Source organism: Oncorhynchus clarkii, chromosome 24, assembly GCF_045791955.1.
Source record: "Oncorhynchus clarkii lewisi isolate Uvic-CL-2024 chromosome 24, UVic_Ocla_1.0, whole genome shotgun sequence".
Classification (NCBI taxonomy): Eukaryota; Metazoa; Chordata; class Actinopteri; order Salmoniformes; family Salmonidae; genus Oncorhynchus; species Oncorhynchus clarkii.
In genome coordinates, this window is record NC_092170.1 from 10,076,288 (window position 1) to 10,098,106 (window position 21,819).

A 21,819-nucleotide genomic window follows, 5' to 3' on the forward strand; every position below is an offset into this window, starting at 1 on the left:
GGCTATCAAAAGGGACAGAGCTGGGAAGATGTTTCAAATACATTGAGGAACTATTGTCATTCTCAACAGAGGTATAAACAGACTTAATTTGATTGCTGTTTGAGGTGAAGAAAACATTACTTTGAGAAACTCTTTAGTAGTGGTGCATTAAGCCAATCAGAAATACTATCAGATCCCCAAATGGGCACATTTATATGCCTACATTTGCGAGCAGGCCAGGTAGCCTATTGGCCTACTTCTATGCGTAATCAGGTGTGCATCCTTACTCAATATGACTAAATTGACAAAACTCGTAAATGAAATACAATAAACCAAAACTTGTTTCTCACAAGTGTAGCATAGGTTGTGCACTCCGCAAACAACGAGTCCACTCCGACAATGAGAATGGTAAAAGAATGGAATACAAATATATTGAATGCATTAACAGACATTACCATAACCAAACAAACATTGTAGATTTGAAATGATAGGAATTCAATGGAAATGTACTACTGGTGCTATATGTAACGGGGAATTGATAGACACTAACAATCAAATGCAGACAATTCACACAATGAAGTGCAGAAATTGGTGGGAGAGAGCGAGACAGGCATTGTGCAGCCAGACTCCTCTTCTTCTTGTACAGTGTTATCCCCGCGAACTCCGCAATGGATTAGTTCACTGAGATGGGCGTGAATAAGACAGGTGTCTCATGTCCCATAAAAAAAATATATATATATATTTGCTACTGATGGACCAAACAATCGACCAGTAGAATAATTGGGGTAAGCCCTAGAACAAACACAAAGTGATTTGCCAAATATACTGAGAATAACCCTTCCATGTAGACATCAAAGTATTTTGACCAAAAGTTTGTAACCAAATTGCTGTTGTGAATGATACAGGAATGTGAGCATTGTTGTTAAGTTGAGGCAGAAGGCTTTGTACTACTATCTTGTCAGTTGTGTTGGTGTATAAACCCTCCCAGGCTCCAAGGGGTCCCCTGGGGAAAGCCCCTAGCAGCACAGATACTGCATCTGAGCAGCGAGTTGGAGATAAACCTCCGACACTGTGGCACAACTATTGTGCGTCAATTATTTTTCAAGAACACGGGGGCTGTCTGCCTTGGTTACTAATACGTTTGAACTAACATTGATTGGCTTGTGAGTGACCGAAAATGTAGCAAGGAAAACATATTTGCTGCTGGAAAAGCCTCACCAGGAGAAAAAAACACATGGTATGTGTAGACTTGCAATTGGATTGTCATTTTTGTCACCTTGTTTGGTTGTGGACTAAACCCAAAACCTATGCAGGCCTACACTATCGCTCTAGTGAGTCTCTGTTTTGTCTTTCTTTCTTGTAAGCTCTCTTGGAGAATGGCCGATTAGCCCCTTTCCACAGTTAATGATATGCCTTGCTCTAAGGGATATGCATTTATTACGCAATCTTGTCATACTTACTTTACCATAAGCTATAAAAATAGAGTCACGCACTCCATATATGAACTCCCAGTAATTTATTGGGAAAATCACCAAAGTTTCGGCATCACTGTGCCTTCTTCGTACTTACTTTACCACTCATTTTATTTGGGTGTAGCCATATTTATTAGCACATTCTTTATCAACTTTCCACACTCAATTTGAAATACAGACTCTTTCCACACTCTGGTATTTGCCATGGAGAAACCACCAAATAACAATATAATTAAATTACCTCTGTCCTGCTATCTCCTCTCCTGTTGTTATCGGTGACTGTTATTATAATTACCCCTTTCCAGTAACACAGAGGAGCTTTCTGTTTTTAACTGCATTTGACAGCGAGCGTCTAGTTAGGCCCAAGTGTGTGGTATTGAAACATTGAAGGAGATGCACTGCACATTTCTCAACCTTCTGTTGTTACAATAATTATTTCATTCCAATATATGTGTAACGTAGACGCAGAGAGTCAGGAAGCAAGTGCAGTTAGGGAGTTTAATGACGAAGAACATGAAACGATACAAAACAAGAGAAGCGTCTAACATGGAAAAATAAACTATTGCCTGGTGGTTGACAACAAATGAATGCTAGATAAAGGGGAATTAATCAGGATAGTGATGGAGTCCAGGTGTGCCTCATGATGGGTCGCAGATGTGCATAATGATGGGTTGCCAGGTTTGCATAATGATGGGTTGCCAGGTTTGCATAATGATGAGTTGCCAGGTTTGCAAATGATGGGTTGCCTGGACCGGTAGTTAGTAGACTGGCGACATTGAGCGCTGGAGAGGGGTGTGGGAGTAGTCATGACAGTTGGTCTCAACAATACTGAATCCTGAAAGGACGCGATGACACTGATGTTCTATATGTTATGGATTTGCAAACCACTCGGGAGCCCCACTAATGTACTAACGAGTGGCGCAGCGGTCTAAGGAACTGCATCTCAGCGCTTGAGGCGTCACTATAGACACCCTGGTTAGATTCCAGGCTGTATCATAACCGGCCGTGATTGGGAGTCCCATAGGGCGGTGCACAATTGGCCCAGCGTCGTCCGGATTTGGCCGGGATAGGACGTCATTGTAAATAAAAATTTGTTCTTAACTGACTTGCCTAGTTAAATAAAGGTACAACAATGTTTTATCATCCACCAGCTTGTTGCTCGGCACTGCAGCGCAGACAGAAGCCCTTGTGCTTAGTGCCAGATGAGGATTATTTGAATCTTTGAGACCTCCCACAAATTTAAATTTACGGTTTGATGGCTGGCACTGGCCTAGATGACACATTTCAGAATGTGTCATCAAATATGCATATTTCAGCACTAAGATATTTGTTCAGCTGATATTCTTATCATGGGAAAAGCACATATGATCATTTCAATCATTTTAATTAAAAACCACTCGGTCATACACGGTTCAATTCTTCCATTGCAGACACTCAAAACAACTGTTAGTGTTTTTTTTCTAAATCCTACCACAATCTGCTCTGACCAGAACAACAGCACCTATTTCTAGACAAAAACCATTGTCAGTTCATTACTCATGGTTGCTTGCAAAATTAGTAGGTGCTCAATGAATTCTAACTTGCTTTTTATTCAGTGACGTTTTTTTAACCATGTTCACATAAAAGGACAGAATGGTTTTGGGTACTGTAAACACTTACTCAAACTGTAAGATAAGCCCATATTCCCCTCACAGATACATGTACAGTATATGCTTTCATTTTGTATGTGTGTGAAGACAGTCATTTGTAAACAAACATTGGAGGGTTTGATTGAAATAAAGCTGCTGTCTGCTCGTTTGGAATAATTCTTACATGGAACGTTTCTTCAGGTCTTGGTCGTACATTGGTAAAGTGAGCCATATTATTGTGGTCTATATCAGATATCACAATACCTTCATATCAAACACATTGCCTTTGTCCCACTTTTGGAATCGATACACCTGGAAATGCGGTTACAGCTCACTCCATCCCTTCAGGTTTGATGTTTCACCATAAATAGCGGCACATAAAATCCCTGTGATGTCTGCTAAAGTGTGACAGTGAATAAGAAATAAAAGTAACAAGTAATTAAAGAGCAGCAGTAAAATAACAATAGCGAGACTATACACAGGGGGGTACCGGTACAGAGTCAATGTGAGGGGGCACCGGTTAGTCGAGGTAATTGAGGTAATATGTACATGTAGGTAGAGTTATTAAGGTGACTATGCATAAATGATAATGACAGTGAGTAGCAACGGTGTAAAAGAGGGGAGGCAAGTAGATTCACAAGTAGTTCTGAGAGAATGTTTCCCTAAACACTGGTCTAAGATTCCACTGTAGCCCTAAACCTGACTATTTAAACAAGTCTTCTACCAACCAGCCCTTTGAGGGGTTTGCACAGAGGGAATGAGAACATCCTCTTGCCCAAATGTTCACTGAGTTGGAAAAGAGGTGAATCGAGAGAGGGTCCAACTCTGTCTGATAAGAGTATCATTCTAGTACAGCACCCTCATGGTCATGAACAAAGACTCTACACATCGACTGAAATGCTATCATAGTCTAAATTGAACAGCAGTATACTGAACTTGTGCCAGTTTAGTGACATACATAACAATGTTTGTTCCAAAATAAGTAAAAAGTTAGCTTTTTTTCTGTATGGTTTTGTCAAAAGAAGAAAGGAAGTTTGCACTTGGCTTGTTCCGGAACTCCTTTATAAATGCAGGCACATTTTTCGATTCCCATTGTCTGTTTGTTATTTGTATTCAAAATGGTGAGCCCTTCTTGACTCTAGGAGCTGTTAATTGCATACTGATCAGCAAATTGATATCTCTGTACAGTTGACAGCAGTTTGGATTAGGATCACTTTCTCTAATGAGTTAACAAAATAGTTTTCTCCAGCATCTCTCTCAGCGCTCTCAGATAACCCAGTATTTCTTGATCAGTGTTTTTACATTTTGTCTTGAATTGTATCAGATACGACCTCAGTTAAACTTGAGGTCATAAATGTAACGGGGGATCGTTCGACAACAGGGATCCGTATTACAACTACAATTGAGAGGAGTATCACTGTGTATTAGATCTGGGGTAGCATACTGTGGGTTTGTGTTCAATAATCAATCACTGTCAGAGATGATCAGATTCACTTCACAGCTGTTAAAAGAATGAGAATGTAGTTCAAGATCGGGTTGGAACTGAAATTATTTTCCAATCCAAATCAACTTCTGGACCAGTTCAAACCCCCCAAAAAGTACCTGTTTATATTATTCTTTCTGTTTCGGTTCCTTTTTAAACCCCTGAAATGTATATATATTTTTTAAATTTAGCTCTAAATTAAATTACCTCACCAATCACCGCGAATAGAGCAGCTTGGTATGGAGCAGGTAAGAGCTATAGTTGTTTACATGTAAGTATAGGGTGCGAGATGCGACTGAAATGTTGCGGGTGGGGAGAGAGCGACAGAGGTTTGAGGAGGAAGCTTGCTTTGAATCGCTTGGCACCCTTGTTGTTATGACATGAATTATCTGAATTAGACCCACAGAATTATCCCTACGGAGGACTAGCTTCTCTGAGGGAACATCTTTGAACTTCAGAGTTGGTTTATTGTTGAACCAAAAAAATGGATAGCTAGCTAGCTAACAAGCTTGTGTGTGCAGAGCGACACCAGAATTAAAATAAAAACATGTCTTAATTTTTTTTTTAATGAATAAATCCAGTGTGAAACGTGATAACTATAGTATCCTTAACAAGAGTTTAAAAAGTTAACCCATTCTTCTCTAATTAAAAATCTCTCTCCCTAATTTCTGAATCACGCTTGTAATGTCAGTAGTATAATATGCTTTGGAAGTGGAGGGGCAGGTAGCCTACACGCACACACACAGTGGCAAAGATTTTCAGTTGTCAGGAAGGCAGACACAGGAATAAAAGTGAGAGCTTTTGGGTTTTTGTGCGACTGGAAAAAATGCCTGCAACATAAAATGTCATTATTAACCAGTTCCAATGCTTTTAAAAATAACAGTTCTGTTCCAGAACAGTATATATCACATTCATTCCCATTTATTTATTTTTTTTACCTTTATTAGTCAAGTTAGTTAAAAACAAATTCTTATTTTCAATGACAGCCTAGTATCAGGGGCAGTATGACAGATCTTTACCTTGTCATCTCAGGGATTTGATCTTGCAACCTTTCAGTTACTAGTCTAACACTCTAACACTCTAACCACTAGGCTACATGCCACCCCAGATAGCTTTCTGATTCTGTTCCTTCTTAAAATGTAGTTTTTTTCAGTTTTTCAGTTCTGTTACCTGAATCGGTTCCAACCCCTGTTCAAGATGATTCCTTATAGCAACAGATTTACAAAAATGACAACTATTTTGGGACTTTTTGTAATACTATGGTGTATAAAGACTGGACTGAATAACTCACAGAACAAAAAATACACAATTTTTACTTTTTTTCAACCTGATGCATATATTTGTCAGAGATATGTCCCTGAACCTCTCTTAACCCGGGTCTCATTCTCGCCAAAACACTTTCATCTTTTCAAGATTTTAAGCGCTCTAGCCATTAATGATGTGTAATTACCTTGAGAGTGGGAGGTGAAAAATGTTTCATCCATGCCACTTCTGTTGGCATGCTTGACAGCAATTTAGTTGTACAAGGCTGACCTCATGTCACTCCACTAAAACCCTCTGGACCTGTTCATGACCCCTTAGTCAAAGTAGTCAGGAGTAAATTACTTTATGCTGTGTTTTCTGCCAAAGAAACGTGGACGGAGCTTCACTCTAAATGCAAATTGGACTAGTAGGCTCTTTTTATGTGGCGGCACTGACCGTTTATGAGGGGAAAGTCATCTTCTGCTGAAACTGTAGTTTCTGTGGCAAATATATATATGTACCTCTTCAATCAAATGTGGCACCGAGCCGTCCCTACTTGCTCTTAAGCTCTACATAGCACCCAATGGATCTTTGTTAAAGAAATATGATGGAAAGTATTTGCACATGTCTGTAGACTGAACTCTTTCATTAAGAGTAACTTCTGCTTCTGGTCAAATATTCAGTACAATTTTAGATTCTGAACATGAATGTCACGCCCTGGCCTTAGTATTTTGTGTTTTCTTTATTATTTTGGTCAGGCCAGGGTGTGACATGGGTGATTATGTGTTTGTCTTGTCTAGGGATTTTGTAGATTAATGGGGTTGTGTTTAGTAGAGTAGTCTAGGTAAGTCTATGGTTGCCTAGAGTGGTTCTCAATCAGAAGCAGGTGTTTATCGTTGTCTCTGATTGGGAACCATATTTAGGCAGCCATATTCTTTGAGTGTTTCGTGGGTGATTGTTCCTGTCTCTGTGTTTGTTGCACCAGATAGGGCTGTTTCGGTTTTCCACGGTTATTGTTTTTGTATATTGTTTGTATTTTCATCTTTATTAAAGATGTTTATGAATAATCACGCTGCATTTTGGTCCTCCTCTCCTTCAACAAAAGAAAACCTTAACAATGAATACGTTTCAGGTTAGGTTGACTTTATAAATGCAGAATTCATTCGAATAATTGTTTACTAAGTTAATTTATTTATTTTGGCGTTGTCATGTCCTTTCACATGCATGATACATGTATATAAAGGGGAATGAATGGGCCTAATATCTCCTTGCTTGCAAATTCGGCCTGCTAACTGCTAGCTTGTTTAGCCCGGTCCGCTAACTGCTACCGTGTTTAGCACCGTCTACTAACTGTTAGCTTGTTAGCACAGGCCTGCTAACCGTCTGAATCGCCGCGTCCCAAACACTCACTGAACCCATATTTACTTTCTATCCCTTTTCGATTTTTAATTTGTTTATACCTTCCGGTAACCTGCCTCACCCAATGTGATACGGAACCGCTATTATCTTTACATTTTTAGAACACACTCAAGAACCTCCAGAAGCTAACCAGCTAACTGGCTACAAGCTATTTGGTCATTGTTAGTTTTCTAACCTGGATAATCACTCGCCAGTCCAGCTTCCCTGCCCCATCCACCGCTGCCCCTTGGACACTGATTCACTTGGCTACATAGCTGATGCATGCTGGACTGTCCATTAATCACGGTAATCCATTCTGCTTGTTTATGTTTTATCTGTCGGCCCCAGCCGCACTTAGGCTCTGTGTGTAGTTAATCCGACCCTCTCTGCCTAATCAATCGCCATTCTACCTGCTGTTGTTGTGCTAGCTGATTAGCTGTTGTCTCACCTACTGTTTTAGCTAGCTCTCCCAATTCAACACCTGTGATTACTGTATGCCTCGCTGTATGTCTCTCTCATATGTCAATATGCCCTGTATACTGTCGTGCAGGTTAGTTATCATTGTTTTAGTTTACAATGGAGCCCCTAGTTCCACTCTTTATACCCCTGTTACCTCCTTTGTCCCACCCCCCACACATGCGGTGACCTCACCCATTACAACCAGCATGTCCAGAGATACAACCTCTCTCATCATCACCCAGTGCCTGGGCTTACCTCCGCTGTACCCGCACCCCACCATACCCCTGTTTGCGCATTATGCCCTGAATATATTCTACCATGCCCAGAAACCTGCTCCTCTTATTCTCTGTCCCCAACGCCCTAGGCGACCAGTTTTGATAGCCTTCAGCCGCACCCTCATACTACTCCTTCTCTGTTCCGCGGGTGATGTGGAGGTAAACCCAGGCCCTGCATGTCCCCAGGCACCCTCATTTGTTGACTTCTGTGATCGAAAAAGCCTTGGTTTCATGCATGTCAACATCAGAAGCCTCCTCCCTAAGTTTGTCTTACTCACTGCTCTAGCACACTCTGCTAACCCTGATGTCCTTGCCGTGTCTGAATCCTGGCTCAGGAAGGCCACCAAAAATTCTGAGATTTCCATACCCAACTATAACATCTTCCGTCAAGATAGAACTGCCAAAGGAGGAGGAGTTGCAGTCTACTGCAGAGAGAGCCTGCAAAGTAATGTCATACTTTCCAGGTCCATACCCAAACAGTTCGAACTACTAATTTTGAAAATTACTCTCTCCAGAAATAAGTCTCTCACTGTTGCCGCCTGCTACCGACCCCCCTCAGCTCCCAGCTGTGCCCTGGACACCATTTGTGAATTGATCGCCCCCCATCTAGCTTCAGAGTTTGTTCTGTTAGGTGACCTAAACTGGGATATGCTTAACACCCCGGCAGTCCTACAATCTAAGCTAGATGCCCTCAATCTCACTCAAATCATCAAGGAACCCACCAGGTACAACCCTAACTCTGTAAACAAGGGCACCCTCATTGACGTCATCCTGACCAACCGGCCCTCCAAATACACCTCCGCTGTCTTCAACCAGGATCTCAGCGATCACTGCCTCATTGCCTGTATCCGCTACGGAGCCGCAGTCAAACGACCACCCCTCATCACTGTCAAACGCTCCCTAAAACACTTCTGTGAGCAGGCCTTTCTAATCGACCTGGCCCGGGTATCCTGGAAGGACATTGACCTCATCCCGTCAGTTGAGGATGCCTGGTCTTTCTTTAAAAGTAACTTCCTCACCATTTTGGATAAGCATGCTCCGTTCAAAAAATGCAGAACTAAGAACAGATATAGCCCCTGGTTCACTCCAGACCTGACTGCCCTCGACCAGCACAAAAACATCCTGTGGCGGACTGCACTAACATCGAACAGTCCCCGCGATATGCAACTGTTCAGGGAAGTCAGGAACCAATACACACAGTCAGTCAGGAAAGCTAAAGCCAACTTCTTCAGGCAGAAGTTTGCATCCTGTAGCTCCAACTCCAAAAAGTTCTGGGACACTGTGAAGTCCATGGAGAACAAGAGCACCTCCTCCCAGCTGCCCACTGCACTGAGGCTAGGTAACACGGTCACCACCGATAAATCCATGATTATCGAAAACTTCAACAAGCATTTCTCAACGGCTGGCCATGCCTTCCGCCTGGCTACTCCAACCTCGTCCAACAGCTCCCCCCCCCCCCGCAGCTACTCGCCCAAGCCTCTCCAGGTTCTCCTTTACCCAAATCCAGATTGCAGATGTTCTGAAAGAGCTGCAAAACCTGGACCCGTACAAATCAGCTGGGCTTGACAATCTGGACCCTCTATTCCTGAAACTATCCGCCGCCATTGTCGCAACCCCTATTACCAGCCTGTTCAACCTCTCTTTCATATCGTCTGAGATCCCCAAGGATTGGAAAGCTGCCGCAGTCATCCCCCTCTTCAAAGGGGGCGACACCCTGGACCCAAACTGTTACAGACCAATATCCATCCTGCCCTGCCTATCTAAGGTCTTCGAAAGCCAAGTCAACAAACAGATCACTGACCATCTTGAATCCCACCGTACCTTCTCCGCTGTGCAATCTGGTTTCCGAGCTGGTCACGGGTGTACCTCAGCCACGCTCAAGGTGCTAAACGATATCATAACCGCCATCGATAAAAGACAGTACTGTGCAGCCGTCTTCATAGACCTTGCCAAGGCTTTCGACTCTGTCAATCACCGTATTCTTATTGGCAGACTCAGTAGCCTCGGTTTTTCGGATGACTGCCTTGCCTGGTTCACCAATTACTTTGCAGACAGAGTTCAGTGTGTCAAATCGGAGGGCATGCTGTCCGGTCCTCTGGCAGTCTCTATGGGGGTGCCACAGGGTTCAATTCTCGGGCCGACTCTTTTCTCTGTATATATCAATGATGTTTCTCATGCTGCGGGCGATTCCCTGATCCACCTCTACGCAGACGACACCATTCTATATACTTCCGGCCCGTCCTTGGACACTGTGCTATCTAACCTCCAAACGAGCTTCAATGCCATACAGCACTCCTTCCGTGGCCTCCAACTGCTCTTAAACGCTAGTAAAACCAAATGCATGCTTTTCAACCGTTCGCTGCCTGCACCCGCACGCCTGACCAGCATCACCACCCTGGATGGTTCCGACCTTGAATATGTGGACATCTATAAGTACCTAGGTGTCTGGCTAGACTCTAAACTCTCCTTCCAGACCCATATCAAACATCTCCAATCGAAAATCAAATCAAGAGTCGGCTTTCTATTCCGCAACAAAGCCTCCTTCACTCACGCCGCCAAACTTACCCTAGTAAAACTGACTATCCTACCGATCCTCGACTTCGGCGATGTCATCTACAAAATTGCTTCCAACACTCTACTCAGCAAACTGGATGCAGTTTATCACAGTGCCATCCGTTTTGTCACTAAAGCACCTTATACCACCCACCACTGCGACTTGTATGCTCTAATCGGCTGGCCCTCGCTACATATTCGTCGCCAGACCCACTGGCTCCAGCTCATCTACAAGTCCATGCTAGGTAAAGCTCCGCCTTATCTCAGTTCACTGGTTACGATGGCAACACCCATCCGTAGCACGCGCTCCAGCAGGTGTATCTCACTGATCATCCCTAAAGCCAACACCTCATTTGGCCGCCTTTCGTTCCAGTTCTCTGCTGCCTGTGATTGGAACGAATTGCAAAAATCACTGAAGTTGGAGACTTTTATCTCCCTCACCAACTTCAAACATCTGCTATCTGAGCAGCTAACCGATCGCTGCAGCTGTACATAGTCTATTGGTAAATAGCCCACCCATTTTCACCTACCTCATCCCCATACTGTTTTTATTTATTTATTTTTCTGCTCTTTTGCACACCAATATCTCTACCTTTACATAACCATCTGATCATTTATCACTCCAGTGTTAATCTGCATAATTGTAATTATTTGCCTACCTTCTCATGCCTTTTGCACACAATGTATATATAGACTCCCCCTTTTTTCTACTGTGTTATTGACTTGTTAATTGTTTACTCCATGTGTAACTCTGTGTTGTCTGTTCACACTGCTATGCCTTATCTTGGCCAGGTCGCAGTTGCAAATGAGAACTTGTTCTCAACTAGCCTACCTGGTTAAATAAAGGTGAAATAAAAAAAAAATAAATAAAAATACATTTTGATTAACAGTGCATGTGGCCCCTCAAAGAAGGTCATGGGTCTGTCTCTAAGCTGACAAAGTATGCCATACCCTGTAAAGAAAGGCTATTTGGAATATGAACTGTGAAATGAATGCTCTGTCTGCTGTTTCTATGAGGGATAATAGAAAGTGTCTGGAATTATTTCATATCTGACTAGATTCAAATCAGTTTGACACGCCAACGCTTTTTCATCTGGAGTGTCATAGGAAGAACATCAAAGGTACTGAAATATAGACATGTCTTGTTAGCTCTATTTTAACTGTCATACACCCACCGGGATAATTTACCTCTTCAAATAGGATGTCAACGTGGTTTTGAGATCCTTATTGCTATTTACAATAATAAAGTTGATTTTTAATTGCCCTCCAGACTACAAGGTGATTTGACAGATCATTGATGTTCTCTGAGGGACTACAGCTTTTATAGACCTTCAAAGGCGATATCTAAAACAAATTATTCCACAAAGGGAGAGCTGTTGTCAAGGACGTTTCTGTGTCACCTTCCACTACCTTTGTGGAATGTGAAATCGGGAGAAGTGAGAGTGTGTCAAAAGTAATTAGACAGTTTATGGACAGGCTTAGAGCTACTGTGCATCTCTCATCTTGTTCTCCTGTTTAAAATAAATGAAAAAATATGATGTTGAACAATTTGGTTCAAATCACAGTAATAATGTATGACTGTGTGAACTTCACCACCTAATGCCACTTCCTGTTCTTTCTCTTTTCTTTCAGGTAAGTCACTGCTGCTAACAACCTTTAAGGAGAAAACGGTGAGGAATAGCTTTGCTGTTGTTTAGAGGCTGAGGCCTCTGTAAAGCTCTCAATGGCTTCCTATCCGTCAAAAAGTGAGTGCATTACCGTCGGCCGTAGCACCCTTGCTGAGACATGCTTCCTGATTGAAATCCCAGGCTCCTCTCTGTAAAGAGCCACTATTTCCTGTGTGTATTGTCGGTGACTACAGTTGTACTTGTGTATCTGCCATCGACAGGGTTGGAGAGCAGATGTAATCACAGCATTATTCCCCCTCCACAATGTCACACATCAACACAAAACACCTCAACTTGATTAGCATTATTCACTCCTCAATGGGCTTCTTCTCCTATGTCTGTGTAAGCCTACAGAGGCATGATGACCTAGTTGTTCATTGGTTGTATGGAGGTGTGCTTTTTTATTACCCTCTAGAAGAATTAAGTTAACTGCACTTCTGTTTTCATGATGGCCCTATAAGTCACAGGCTATGTTGCGAGCTATAGTAGTTAGTTAATGTTTAATACAGAGGCCCTAGGGCTGAAACACAGAAGCCCCAATTGGACACTGTGCTTGTGTATGTATGAAGGCCCTATGGCAATATACCAGGTTGGATCTATGCTGATTGTGCTGGTGTTTGATGGGCTTATAGCACACTGTGTGCTTTGGGACTCCTGTGTGTGATGTGTGTGTGTGTGGGATCACTGGCCCGATAGCTCACCCTGTGAACAGTGAGCTGTAGTTGCTGTTGGGTTGTTCTCTCCCTGTGATGCATTGTGGGTGTAGCAGGGAAGCATTCTGGCTGAATAACGTAGATAAACAGTTAGAGACGGACTACCGCTAGTCTTATCTGTACCCTTGAGGATCGTGTTCATCTTGTGTTTTAAACGCTTCTTCAATTCTTCTTCTTTCTTTTGAACGTATCGAGGTATGTTCCCACTCCATCTCCTCTCCTATTAAGTAAATGCATAATACAGCCTTCATATTTCAATGAATCACTCGCAATGGTACTCAGAGGGTTAACCAACGGTCAATGAGGGCCTGTAGATTTGTCTGTATAAATAGAACATGGCGAACACACCATGCATTGGTCATCATTGGTCATGTAATGGGTTGAATATGGCAAAGCTCCTCAAAAAGCTTCTGTCTGATTTCCTTGTATTTTTGGCACAAAAAAATTCTGCCAAATATAATAGCTGAAAGAATTGCTAATGCCTGGGAAGGCAGTTCTGCTATCACTAACCCTCTAGCTAAGATGAGCAGGTCATGAGCTGAGCAAACTGTTCTTGTTGTTTCCTCTGAGAAGTGTAAGACCTATTACAACCTCCTTGCAAGAACCATCAATTATAAATGCGGGTTTAGTTGCTGAAATCCCATCTGATAAATAAATGGTACAGACATACCAGAATTTTACTAAGACTACCCCCAACTATATCAAACAGATCAGAGTCTAAAATGTAGATGGATCTGTTTGATTTAACTGGAGGTAGGTAGTGTAAGGTCCATGTGTACATTTGGAAAGATGTGATGGGTCTGCAAGTGATGATTGAAACTAGTCATTCTGTATCCAGTGGAAATAATTACTCTCAATGGAAACTCAGAGCAGACCCTTGCTCAGCGCCACACAGTTGATTACGTTCAGCTGTGAGTGTCTCGGAGTTCCGTGCATCACCAAGCATTGAAAATGACGACTCCCAGCGACTGAGATCATTCCTGTCAGGGAATGATAAAGATATGCTACACCACTCTACTGAGAAAAAGCTGAACTGTTTTCCTTTTCATAACATTCTGACATAATAATGTTTAGTCAATTTTTACACTGAAATTATGTGTCTTGATGAATGATGATTATCTTCTGAAATAACACGTTCCAATGAATACTGATCTCATGAGATCTGTTGAATGGATATGAATTTAATTTATCGAAGATGCAACATGTCCAGATATTTTCCAATGGATCTGTCTCAGACCAAAATGAAAGCAGGCTTATAGCCTAGATGACTAGATCACCTTTGATAGCAGTTAGCCCTCTGGGAAGTGGTGGCTAACTGGCAGGTCTGGCTGATTCCTGGGGGGCTGTGTTCTGTATTCTGACTGTGACCAGCTATAGGAGGACCTCCTGTGTTGAAGGAAAGACTCTTTTCACAACAGCGCTGCAGGGACAGAGGTGTTGTTGACAACCATCTTCATTCTATTGCAACTTTCCAGATGTTCTGTCTGAAACATTTACAGCTAAAAACCCAACTCAATTGCACCTTGGGGTTTCAGTTGAACTTTTGCATGCATGTGATATCATGGAAGTACAGACACTTAAGGCTCATTAGTATTTGATATGAGATGGTTAAATATTATTTTATTTCATTCACATATAGCAATGGCTGACTTACAGTATTTGTATGTGTTTTAAGCGGTAGCCCAGGATTGTGAGAAACAAACCCTATAATCAAGGACGGATTTTGGCCTTTTGAAGCATTTCTGTCTGCTGATATGATATATTTCATGCTCATACAGCTACAGTTGTCATTCAGGAATCTAGTCAGGATATATGATCTTATATGAGGCACGGTCTTGGGCTCTCTGAGGACTTGTTTATCAGACAGGTCTGAGGGGATCTCATGGCACTCTGGCTTATCATGACACCGATGGAGAAAGCGAGGGAGAGTCCTCACGAAGCCAGAACTGCCGGGCCTGTCATGCCAAATAATGTCCCCCGGCCAAATAGTGTCCCCCTCTACATCCCAATGGGATTCGATAAACTATTAGCGTCCGTTTCTATAGCAACGGTGTGATGACCTAATGATTAGAATTTTGGAGATGATTACAAACTAAATTATGTTCTTTTCATCATCACTATGCAAACAAGGCTGATTTCAGCAAAATATTCGCTGTTTAAACAAGTTTTGTTTAGCTAATAAAATGAAAACATTAATTTGAACTACTTTTGGGTACCTTGTCAACATCACGACACCCATGTTGCTATGTTTCGGAAATGGCAAAGAAAATGTGTGTAATCTGCTTGACACATTCAAGTTACTTACCTTTCAGACCAGGAAGTCAGCTAATTTCCACTCCATTCATATGCAAATCCATTTGATTCATACACTGGTGTCACGCCCTGACCTTAGAGAGACGTTTTATTTCTCTATTTGGTTAGGTCAGGGTGTGATGTGGGGTGGGCATTCTATTTTTTGTTTTCTAGGTTTCTTTATTTCTATGTTTTGGCCGGGTATGGTTCTCAATCAGGGACAGCTGTCTATCGTTGTCTCTGATTGGGAATCATACTTAGGTAGCCCTTTTTTCCCTCCTTTCAGGGTGGGTAGTTATCTTTGTTAGTGGCACTTAACCCTGTAAGCGTCACGATTGTTTTGCGTTTCTTGTTTTGTTGGCGACATTTTAAATAAAAATAGAAATGTACACTCACCACGCTGCACTTTGGTCCACTTCTTCCAACGACAAACGTGACAACTGGCTTGTCTGGCTGTGATGTTTATATTTAACCTGCCCTTCCCTTATCTACACTGAAATAATATCATTTCAGTAGTCCTCTATGATTTTTTAAATTGTATTATCTCGCGGAGCTCATATATGTATCTATTGTAGGTCCTAAGATACAACAATGAATAATGTAGAACAAATACATACCATCAAAGGATACCTTACAACTTACAATAATGAACACCTTGTGAAACAGCTGTGAAATCCAACCTGGCAATATTTAAGATTTTAATACATAAACTTTGATAGTTTTTGGTACACTTGTGTCATTCATTTAGTTGTACACTCATATGGATATCATAGACTAAAATACTGAATTCTAGTGTGTGGAATTGTGCCTGTCACTTGTTCTCAACAGGCAGCCAATCTCAGAAGGGGAACTTGAAGAGGGAGACTGCAAAGTCCAGGCACTGCTGCTCTCTTTGTTCTGAGTGTTTGCAGTTCATCTGTGTATCTCACATATTATGTGCTCAGTATGATAGAGCAAGAAACTTTCTTGGCAGATAATGACAACATGACAATAACAATAGCTGATGTTGGAGGATGGTTGGTAATGGAGGGCATCAGGTGGATCCACGTCTGGGTGTTGGGCAGAACCCCTAGGTCCTGGAGAACAGGAGCAGACTTAAAAGGAAAGGAGACAGACGTAAACAAGCAAACACACAGGTTACACTTTACTGTGAGAAAATGTGATGGATTAGTGCAGTGTTATATTTTTTTTAAAAGCGGGCAATCATTTTATCTGGTCAAAAACCTCCACATCCTTCTCAGTCCATGCCTGAAGGTAGTACACAAAGGGGTTCTGATCTGGTTCGACAACTTCCACCACATCAGGTGGGGTTTTAGTGATCTGAAAGTACGTTATACAAAAATCGCAAAGTACAAACAACAACACTAAGACAATCACACATTTGAAAGACTACAGTATATGCAATAACTGTATATGCAATTGCATTGTTTACCTCAGTCAACAGCTGCGGCTCCCGTCCGTACTCAGCCTGGATGCTGCTGTTGTGTGCAAAGAGAATGGCCTTCAGGTTGTTCTCCCACCCTACCTGGTATCAAGGGACTTGCCCATGGCAGTCTTGAGGGTCTGGTTAGTCCATTTCCCAAACCTGGAGGAGGGGGTAGGATAGCGATATTTGTTGACACTAAGATATTGAAATATGTCTGATTATGTCCCATGGAAAAACAAATTGTAAAAAATAAATAAAACAAACCATTGGTGACAGAATATAACCTATAACATCTGTACCTTGGTCCAACGTTCATGACCTCGGTCACTCAAGATGACCTCAGGAGAACCGCGGTTGTTGAAGATACTCCACCATCGCCTTGGAGGTGGCTTCGCAAGTCTCGTCCATGATGGGTATCATACAAAAACGAAAATCTATTTTTGGTTCCGAGCTTTTTAATGAGTTACAGAAAGGAATTCAGAGTTAAGCACGTACTCTTCCTTTACTGACCATAATGGGTATTGCCTCCACCCACTTGGTAAAGTGATCGATCGCCGTCAGACACCAGCTGTTGACATTCCTGGATTTCGCGAAGGGTCCGATGAGGTCCACCACTAACATTTAAAGTTTTAGTGAGAAGATGACTTTATTCTTACCCATATCTGTGCCATACAGTCTGCAGATGTTCATATTTGTACGGATACTGAGACACACACACACATTCTATAATATTGAACTTTGAATATTGAATATTGCTGTGGTCAAATAAAGAAACCATTAAAAACAACTTATCAGGGCAAAATTTGACTTGGGACACTTACCGATCATGTGCCATGGTGAAACAACTTGTGATGGGTTTCAACTCCGGTGCCACAGTCTTCGCCCTCTCAAACTTCTGGCAGGCTAGACAGGATACTGACCAATTTGTCAAAAAGTGACAAATGGAACATTGTGTGCTCTCTGATATGACATTAATTGAAATCATAATAATTTCAGATATAATAGAATGTGATTGATAAACAAAAGGTTATTTCACTTGCCCGGCTGTCCACCTCCTTGACAATTCCCCGTCAGAAGAAGCGTAGGTTGATTTTGGCATTCATGCACTTCACTCCAAAATGTCCAGCATGCATCTCTGTCAGCACGGCCTCCTTCTCCTCCTTAGTAAAAATCACCGTCCTGTGTGGCTGGCCATCCTTCCCCCTTAGGTAGATATGATTGCCTAACAAGTTGAAAGAGAAGAGGTGTTGAAATACTCAAGTCTTAATATAGTTGCACTGCTGTCTTTCTCTCTCTGTTTCTCTCTCTCTTTCTGTCTTCCACTCTCTTCCCACCTCTCACTCCCTTTCTCACTCCCCCCCTTCTGTGTCTATTTAGCATAGACACCTAGTTTAAACCTATCCATTTGATTGATCAGGATTAACTTATAGCTAGACACCTCAATATGACAGACATATAACTATATCAGTGGAGGCTGCTGGGGGGAGGATAGCTCATAATAATGGCTGGAATGGAGTCAATTGAATGGTATCAACCACATGGAAAGCACATGTTTGATACCATTCCATTTATTCCATTCCAAACATTATTATGAGCCATCCTCGCCTCAACAGCCTACACTGAAACTATATGTTTAGCAAGCAACTGCTATAGCTAACGTTAGATGGACAATGGTTGTTCATAGCTAAATCCATCCAGTTATCTAACTGAAGTTAACTGCTTAACGTTACCCTGAATTGTGAATTTCTCTGAATATTGAGCCTCTTGTCGAGATCAGGGGTGTCTTCATAGTACTTCGCCAGGTTGGAAAGATAAAAGAAAATCTCATTTTGGGATGCCATTCAAATGCAAGCTACATACAAACAGAAAGCTGCAACAACAGTTACAGTAGCTTGCTTGCTAGCTAGCTAACATTAGATAAATACAACTATCTGGCTAGCTGGCTAGGCAGGGTGAGGTATATAAGTACAGAAGCTAGCAAAGTCAATCTATAAAAACAGCTTAAATTATTTATTTCTATTTAACAATATGTACAAATACATGGTAAAGAAAGTGTTCTCTTTCCAGTCTTTTCAGTCCTCTGAAGCAGCAGGGAGTCACCGTCAAATACACCATTTTGCGCGGACTGAGCAAGCGTTTATGCCGTGAAATACAACTAGAACTGCCCGCATCCTCCTACGAGGTCAAATAGAGCCAAGCAACCAGCATAGCAACAGATGCTTTGGTTCATTACGTAACCCACTCATCGAATCCCATTGTGATGTAGAGGGAGACACTAGTTGGCCGGGGGACACTATTTGGCATGACAGAGAGCAGAGAGAGAAGAAGCAGTTCCGGGTCAGTCTGGCTCCAATGATGGTCACACCTTATCAGCTTCTCCTCAATAGCCACTACATCAGTTTAGACAGCCCTCTGAAAGCACACTTCCATTGTTGTCTTCAGATGTAAAGAAGAACCTCTACATGGGCTTTGTCATAACATATTCCATAATATTAGCCAGACAGATTCAGTGAGGGGAACACTAAACCCCTTTGGTAAGTGACTTCAATGGGCAGAGGAATTCTTGAGATGACAGACAGGAAATGACAGTCCCATTTTTTCACTGTAAGAAAACCTATTATATTTTAATTGCAATTGACATGAGGATCAGATCAAAAAGCCTTGGAGATGGAATGATACAAACATTATTTTTTTTCTCCATTGATGAGAATACATGTCCAAGACCCTATATAGGCAAGAGATAAGAATCCATTATCATTGCTCAATATTGCTCTCCATGTGTGTGTGTGTGTGCAGGGACGTTAATCCTGCTATCAAAGGCAAATAAACTGCAGTGTTTGGGTAGAAATTAGAGCAGTGTTGGATCAGATCATCAGTTATAAAGTGTGAAAGTACACATTATCTCTTTGCCCAAAGACAGTCAAGGCTTAATCTCAGATCTGTTAAGCAGGTTTTTAAAATTAGGCTCTGCTTGTTATGTCTGCCACATACACCTTTGCATGCTGAGCTTCCCATGGGAAAAGTGGGTCAAAAATCTGTCAATCAAGAGTGTTTCTGAGGAAGAGACGCTCACAGCTTTTTAAAAATCTATGGAGATCTAAGGGGCATGAAACAGATATGCCTTGTGACACCTCCAAATCTAAGGTACACTTGAAGTTGAACAGAGAGTGATAAGGGTAGAGGGTAAAGGTATAAAGAACAAAACTGATGAGATAAAAAGTATAGTGTGTCAGGAAAAGGTTACTGTCATGCTTTGTTATCTGGCCATCACCCGAAGCAGAATATAGCTGGTTACACTAGACCAGTGGTCACTAACCTTTTCAAGCCTAAGATCACATCCCAAGTCCAAATGTAAACCAAGATCCACCACTTGCAAAAAAAAAAAACAAGGCCACAATGTAGTTCCATTTTTCCATTTAGGCCTTTACCTTACGTGCGCAGGATAAACGGAGGGGACACTTTTCAGTTTTTACAAGACCCCAAATTACTCTTGGTCTTGCTTTCAACTCGATGTCATTTTGCAATTCAATTATCTCCATGTCAACTTCGATTGGTAAAGCACATACTTGCTGGAATCTGGCGGATACTTCTTCAATCTCAGTGGGGAGGAAAGGGTTTGAGATAAATGCAACATCCTCCCCTATGTTTTGCAACATTTTCTCCATGTTTGGGAAGTGCACCAGCCTTCAGAGAAACTGTGTGGGCTGAGAGGCCTTAAAGGCATTGACAGCGCTGATCATGTGTGCCACGTCTTTGTCTTTTCCCTGAAGCTCATAGTTGAGCTCGTTCAGTTTTGCTGTTATGTCCGTGAGGAAACCTACATCTAGCAGCCATGCATCAGTCACCTCATGTTCCTCATTTCGTGACTTCAGAAATGATTTGATCTCGGGCAGCAAGTCAACAAATCGCTGCAGCACTTTCCCGCGACTCAACCTCCTTACGCAAGCGTGAAGAATCAAGTCACCATATGAGGCATCAAGCTCATCTAATAAAGATTTAAACAAGCAGTGCTGAAGTCCCTTTGCACGAATCAAATTAACAATCATAATGATAAGTTAATTACTTTACTATGTAGTGCTTGCTGATGAATCACACAGTGATAGTTCAAAAACTCTGGGAAATTGGGATACCGATGGCACTGTACAATGAAGCCCGAATGCACCCCACGAATTGCCAGTCTGTCGTGATCGCTACCAGCTTATGAATAGGAATGCTGTTATCATGCACATAAAGTTTAAACTCGTTGTAAATGTCCTCACCTCTTGTCGTCCCTTTTAATGGTAAAAGATTGAGAAAAGCCTCCTTAGCAGTTGAATCCTTAAAAGCCATGTGAACAAACACCATCAGCTGTGCAGTGTCTGTCATATCCTGGGATTTGTCAAATTGCAGCGATAAGCACTCTCAAAGTGATAAATCCTTGGGCACTTATTGATTCACGTCCTCCTATAACGACTCTACCCTTTTTTGTCACAATGGCTGGGCCAAGTGGCACACTTCTGATAGCATTTTTAATGTCCTCTTTGTTTTTGATTTTTTTGAATAATGTCTTGGCAGCAATGTCCATTGCCTCCTTGTATAGCTCTCCATCGGTGAACGGTTTCTTATATTTAGCCAAGAGATGGCTGACATGGAAGGATGCCTCTGTTGCAGCCTTACTTTCAGCAGTCGGTTTGGTAAAAAGAGACTGCTGTGCTTCCAATACTGCCTTGTCAACTCTCTTTGAACAAAGCTTGCTCTTTAGCGGGTAGGTTTCTTTGAACTTTGGGAGGTTGGAGTTTTTGGTGCCGCTTCAAGTTACACTTTTTTGCGAGCGCTACAGCCTGGTGACGAATCAAGCAAATCCCTTTTGTCCTTAACTACGGTGAACAGAAAATAGTGTTCCCATTCTACATGAAAATGATATGTTTTTCACTTTTTCCATTGTGCCTCTGCCATCGTTTCGTTAGCTTGCGTATCGTTAGCTTGATCGCTCGTGAGCGTTACAACAAGTGCCTGAGCTAGTTAAGGCAGGAGTCAGGCACGTAATTTGTCAGACGTTAAACCTATAAACTGTATTTGATTGGCCAGATAAACCCTTCCCCCGCCCCTCAACCCCCATCACTACACACAGGTCTCACACATGGTGCATTTGAAATTAAATGGATAAATAGTAATAAGTAAATTAAAAGATTTAGCCATTTATGATTTTTTTATTCTGATTTTGAAAACTCCTCACGATCGACTTGAAATGCT